The sequence below is a fragment of the Nipponia nippon genome, unplaced genomic scaffold (genome assembly GCF_047370975.1).
Source record: "Nipponia nippon isolate SJK-2023a ecotype South Korea unplaced genomic scaffold, ASM4737097v1 scaffold_4, whole genome shotgun sequence".
NCBI classification, from domain to species: Eukaryota; Metazoa; Chordata; class Aves; order Pelecaniformes; family Threskiornithidae; genus Nipponia; species Nipponia nippon.
In genome coordinates, this window is record NW_028262358.1 from 61,293,180 (window position 1) to 61,299,577 (window position 6,398).

General features: G+C 42.0%; 1 protein-coding gene across 1 annotated transcript in view; it reads right to left on the reverse strand.

The window, feature by feature from the left end:
- LOC148053327 (uncharacterized) overlaps positions 1-6,398 on the reverse strand; it is a 29,319-nt gene that overhangs the window by 20,305 nt on the left and 2,616 nt on the right. The gene's annotated exons all lie outside the window — the stretch shown is intronic.

Here is a 6,398-nt window from a genome sequence, read left to right on the forward strand (position 1 = left end):
GTCTAGTCCTGCCATTCCTACTTGGTATCTTCAGAGGACTCTGGATGTCAACAGCCTTCACTAAACATGATCTTAGAGCTTCCATTTTGTCTGTATTTCCATTTTTGTTTCTCACTGTGATTGAACCTTTCTTGATCATGGACTCCTGCTCCAGCTCTAGGTAGTTAGACCTTCAGCACCCAGCAGCTGGCACAAACAATGCCTGAGTTTGTCCATTTCATGGCTTTGCTTTTTTCTGTTTGGTGGCTTTGTTTTTCCTGAAGTTCTGTCTTTTGGGATCTAAACAGGAGCTGTTGGCCCTACCAGAGCTCTGGCAAGGCACATTAGGAAATGGTTTGCCATTCCCTTCTACACAGATGCTTCAGTGTAGGCTCCAAAGTGACCTGGAACAAGACAGGCCACGACTGGGCTCCACAAGAGACTGCAAACAAAGCCAAAGAATAGACAGTCTGGTGCTGCAAGTTTAACATACCTCTGGTAGGAAGCACTCCAGAGCACCTGAGGATGGCCTTTAATGCATTCCACTTCACCCAAGGAAGAGAGACATCCCAAAAACCAAGACAGGACTATCCAGAGAATGGATCCTTGCCATTACCTGTTACCAGGATCAAACAATTGATCAGCTTGTCACAGGCTAGAAAATGAAGCCTTCTTTATGGTCATTTGGAGGGGAAGCTTTAATGTCATTTTCTGCGGATGCCATTAGGGCCTGGACGCTTGGCCAAAAGACTGACTATTCTGTGCTGACTGTCACCCACCTGCACCAGTCCCACTCTATTTGTCTAAGCCTACTTCACGTCAAAGGTTTTCAACAAAAGCATCCTGCACTTTGGGTGTGAGACCACCCTAACGGGAGACACATCCACTCCACACACAGTCTCCACACTTGATTAGGCTGGAACCAAAAGAAAGTAGAAAATCCCGAGGACATCTACACATGTACAAGAAATCTCAGTGACAGTTCATTACAGTTAGGAATGCATTTGGTGAAGTAAGGCCAGCCTGTATTCACATTTCCCCTCCTGAATAATTACTAATCATATATTACATCTCAGAAATGTGGTATAAGACTGAACTGTAGTTCAGAACACTGATACAGCATCCACCAGATGGTCCCAAATAAAGTCTCTTTCTTGATCCTGTGTGGGTTGCTTTTCCTGACCAAGAATTAAGCATTCTCCCCAGTCACTACACACTGTAGCGGTATCATACTGTATTTGGCTAGACTTCTATTGATCATGGAGAAAATAAGTTTCATCATTATGTCTTGTCACAGCCATTTCACAGACACTAGCACAGGCCATGGCAGAGAGCATCACCGACACTTTCAGATATTTTACACTTATCAGCTTCAGCTGGATTGATACTTTTTTCTCACTTCAGCTGGATTTGATAGAGATAATCCGTGCCAGGGCAGGTGCCTAAGATGCACAGGGTGTGTTAAATGCTGGACGCGTTAATCTCTTCTGGATTGACTGCAGAATATCAGACTATATGCCTAGGTTTTAGGTGGCAACAGTCAAAACAAGGTGAATACCACCTATTGCACAAGTTCAAGGTGTATTAAAGCCTCTAAAGAAGACTGCAGGAGCAGAGAAAACTAGCAAATCCAGGCAAGAAGAAAAGCCAGCATGTCTCTGCTGGTGCGACTCAGTGCTAATGGATCTCCAGTCTTTTTTCACCACTGCCTGCCTGACAATTGGCTAGATGGTGTTCTGCTGATCCAAGTGACCCTCTGGATGCAGGTATTGGCATACGTGACTAGCCTAGGAGTTCCAGTCCAGTTCACAGTGGAGCTGCTATACACAAGCTGGCTTTGAGAAAATTCAACCCAGGCCCCACAGTGTGCTACTGTTGGTGTTTAATCACTAGCCCCTTCTCAAGACTGTCCAAGACCACCTGGAGTCACTGTTGCATGATGGATTTGCCCTCATCCCTAACTGCAGTGCCTCTGCTAGCAATAATTCTAGTCATGGCCCAGAGCTCAGAAACTCACCAAGGGACTTAGCAGGAAGAGGTCCCTCATCTAACTAGCAAAGTCTGCAAGCTGCAAGAGATCAACTGCAGTTTGAAGTGATTGCTAGAACCAGCCCACATCTTCACTGCCAGTGTGCAGCGTGGACAAGAAGCTACATGTGCCTCTAGAAGCCAGGCACTGCATGCAGCAGACACAGTCTTGACCACAGCAGTTATGCGTGTGTTTATGGCTCTGCAGCAATAATCAGGCCAGATCATACTGCTTGACATCTTCTGGACAGTCTAGGTTGCCGGTGTCCTACTCACATGGTTAGACAGGGATTTCTAATGCTTAAACTTCTCGGATGAGGCTTGGGAGATGAACCAATCCTCAGAGATCTTTCTGCTCAGAGGCACTGTGTTCTGCCAGCAACATTTGTTCCTTACACAGAGCCTGAGATCCCCAGATCAGCCAGTAGTCCTTCCAGCCACTTTCAGGGTAGTCCCCTTAACACCCAAAGCAGTAGCCACAGAAATTTTATCTTCAGAGCCCTCCTACAAGACTATGGGAAAATGTTAGTCAACTACAGACATACCCCCAGGGTTATGGAAGCAGGTCTTAGGAGGTTATTACCATGAGCAACTTACTTTCTGAGCAACTTATGAAGGAAGAGACAACGACAATAAATCTCTGATATTGTCTGATGGTCAAAACCTGCAATGAGGTTTGTCCCAACACTCTGTTGAGCAAAGCTAATTACCAGGCAGGCTCTGTAGACCCTTACAAGTTTCTCTATCTCAGGGCCCAATTAGACAAGCAAGATTTGTAAACCACGTAAGACATTTAATGCTGGAAGGCATCTGAAGTCAAGGCTGGAGTTAATATGGACCCTACAGAGCTATCCCAGTCACCATTACATAAGGCTGTATAGCTTTGATCCTATAACAAAAGTCAGTGCTTATAACACTGAATTAGAGGACAATTAGTTTTACCAGAAAAAAAAAAAAAAAACCTCTTGGGAAGAGATATTATTGTTTATATCCTTAGTTGAAAAGGAAGAGTTTATGCATCCACATACAAAATGTTTAACATTTCTGCTGAAAATGAAAACAAGCAGCACAGTTTTGACCTATACTGTAGAGTTGTGTGGTGGAATCTGATCACTGTAATCTAAATATACCCTGCAAGCAACCATTCCTGTGGGAGGGCTGCATGCTACAGCAGCAACGATAAACAGGATGATGCACAACACAACTTGTTGCTTCTTTAAAAACATGTTGTTCCTTTCATAATGAAACTTGAAGTCTGTGTGTCCCTAATTCTCTCTTTTAATACTTCCAGTCCCTTCCATTTGCCCAAAACATCACTTTTCACATACTGCTCTCCTCATTTCTCCTGCTGCACAGGAAGCACTATGCAGCTTATCTGACTCAGAGCTGTGCTGCACTGATCAGCTAGTCAGCACACATACATTGTCTGGCTACTTAGATGCCACCTCTCAGAATGGATAATGGACTGAATTCTAGCAGGGTTTCTCCCCAGAAGAACATTCATTATGGTTTCTAACTAGCCATTGCATGCCATCTATCCTGGTTGAATTTTTTTTATCCTTCTGCTATCAACATTTCCTAAGTTGATGAATGGGTTTCACACCTACTGGACATGAAAGGTGTGGGCTGTTGGGAAGAAGCTAAAGGGAAAGTGACAGACAGAACAGACAACATGATTTGATAAGCTAATTTCTTCAGGAAGCTAGGCTAAATATGTAAGCCAGTACAAGATTATATTTCTTCTTCCTGATGATGATCGTTTTTTAAGGGTGTAGGCACTTGAAGAAAGCAGATTTCTTTATTACACTTTAAAGATATTCTTCAGAAGTTAATGTGGGTGTACACCTATACTGCCAAATGAAACAGGGCCACTCACTGAGTCTAAGTGGCTTGGCTTGACTTGACTGCATCCACACTGCATAGCAATTGGCCCTGTGTCTTTTTTGGTTTGGATATATACTAACTTCTGCTAACTTCAGATTCCAACAGAAATGGCTAGTGTCAGACAGTCTGTCTAAGGAGTCAGCTGTGACCCTGTAGACAGACTTTGCATAAAGTACCACTGACATTTTCTACTCTCACTATCATTAGGATTCCTAGTGGACAGGTCAAGGTCTCTTTTGCACGTGCTCTATAACACAAAGATACACAGTGATGAGAAATGTGTCAATCCAGTGATGGAAAACTCTAAGAAGCAGGGACTTTCTTTTTTTGCACAGCATGCAGGAATAAGGAACTTGCAAAGCTCCACTGGAAAGACTTTCACCACCACCCCCATCACCACCCTCCCACACAAAAACAGACACAGACAACATCTTCCCTCAAAATTCACCCTGCTGAAGTTACAGGCGATATTTCAGAGCTCTCTAGTATAAGCAGCCCTTAGGGAACAGAGCTCTGTTTTGTAAGATTGAACTGCTTTCCTTAGCTCCTGTCAAGCTTCCTTTGAACAGCTGGTGTCATCCAGCCCATCCTTTGCCTGCTCCATCCCCACAGGCAAATCAGATATGTGCTTATTTCCCTGAGTCTCTTGCTTGTAGTAAACCTATATCCAACATGTGACCCTATCACAATACTGTGATATATATTACCACTAATTTATAATGGAGTTAAATTGATTCTCCATTTCCATCAGCATCTCCAATGGTTCTTGAAGTCATAAATAAACTTCTGTTTAAAACTGTGGTGTTTTTAGAAGGAACTGCTACAATGAAAGATAAAGCATTCTGATCTTTGCCCTTGCTGCTTATTTCCTCTTCAAAAACTTTATGAAGAAACATCAAAGTGATGACAAGGAAAATATTTATTCCTCTTGTTGCATTGGGGCAGGAAGGGGGATGGGTCAGGGAGGAAGATGGGACTGTAAGGAATGGAGGGATCTTTGTAAGGCAAAACTGTAAGCCAGATGAAGACATGAGAGAATATTGCAGAAATTTATTAACGATGTTTCTTTGACAAACGTTTTCTGTGTCAAGTAACGCATTTGATGAACAGCCTAAAACGCTGATTGAATACGAGAATAACTGATTTGTCAAACACATTATTTGATGAAAGATGACAATTTATTCACTAATGGTTGGCTTTTGTTAATCAGATATCAAAGTCCTCAGTCAAGAAAACCTCCCCTGAGGCCAAATCCTGAAAGTTTTAATTTGAACCAGGGGTTGCTCCACACCAGTGTACACAGCTATTCACTGACATCAAGACAGTGCTATTCACCTAGTGGGAAATGCACAGGAGATGAATCTGTGCGCTTGACATTCTGATTTTTTGGCCTGAAGAATGCATTTCAATGGCCGCTATAAGTATATAATTTTTTTCTCCCAAATATCTCCAAAATTCTCTCTTTCCAACTGCAGATGTTTGTACAAAACATAGCTATTAAACTGCATGAAAGCACCAATCTTGAGAAGAGTCACCATTATCAAACATTTAGACTTAAAAATATAGGCTCCACTGGCACACAGGAACAGTTTAGACCAGGAAAAGAACACAGGAGATAAGTAATCACGCAGAACTATAACAGCTGTAGCTCTAGTTATCATCAAAACAATTTATCATTTTATATATGCATTTAATCAACAATGTATTGCATTTATCACTGAAATAGACCAGGCTTTTAATGTTCCTGGCATTACTACTGACCTTTCCAGACAATCACATATTAGTTCTGATCAGCTTTCCCTGGTGGTCATGTAGACTTTGCAGCATCAAAGAGAAATATTTGCCTCCTGTTGCTGATCTTCATTTTACATGGTCAGGGAGAAGGGTATGAAGAGAGCGCATGTCCATATGAGTGCAGGAAGGTGGGAACTGGATGCTGGGAACTGAAGTGCCAATGTAACGTTCCATAAACTTGTGGAGTAGAAGATATTTCATTATTTATTTTAGCTTGTATTTTGCCACTACACCACCCCGTCACTCCACTCCTCTCTCTATCCTCATTCCATTTTAATGAACAGTGCTAATTTTGGGCAGCCCTAAAGAAAATGTGATGTATAAAAGCAGTAGGTGTTATCATGTGAAAATAAAACCAAATTAGAAATTATTCCAATAGCTGCCACTGCCTAATGATCAGAAGAAATCTTGCATTGATGTCTAAACCAGAATTAATATACTGTTTTACTGACTTACCTGTATCTAAACAGAATTGTATACTCTGAATGTTTTTTGCATATAGACCTGAACCCTTCTTCACTCAAATTACTGCAGAGAAACAAGATTTATCCTATTTGATTGCATATGCACACTAGCACTTCAGATTACTTGCCTTCGGCAGGACTGCACTTCTGTACATGAATGACTCAGTCTAGCTTTACTGTATACTATTACTAGTGATATACTGTTGCCAGAGAGGCATGCAAGGAGAATAGTCATCCTATGCAACTTGA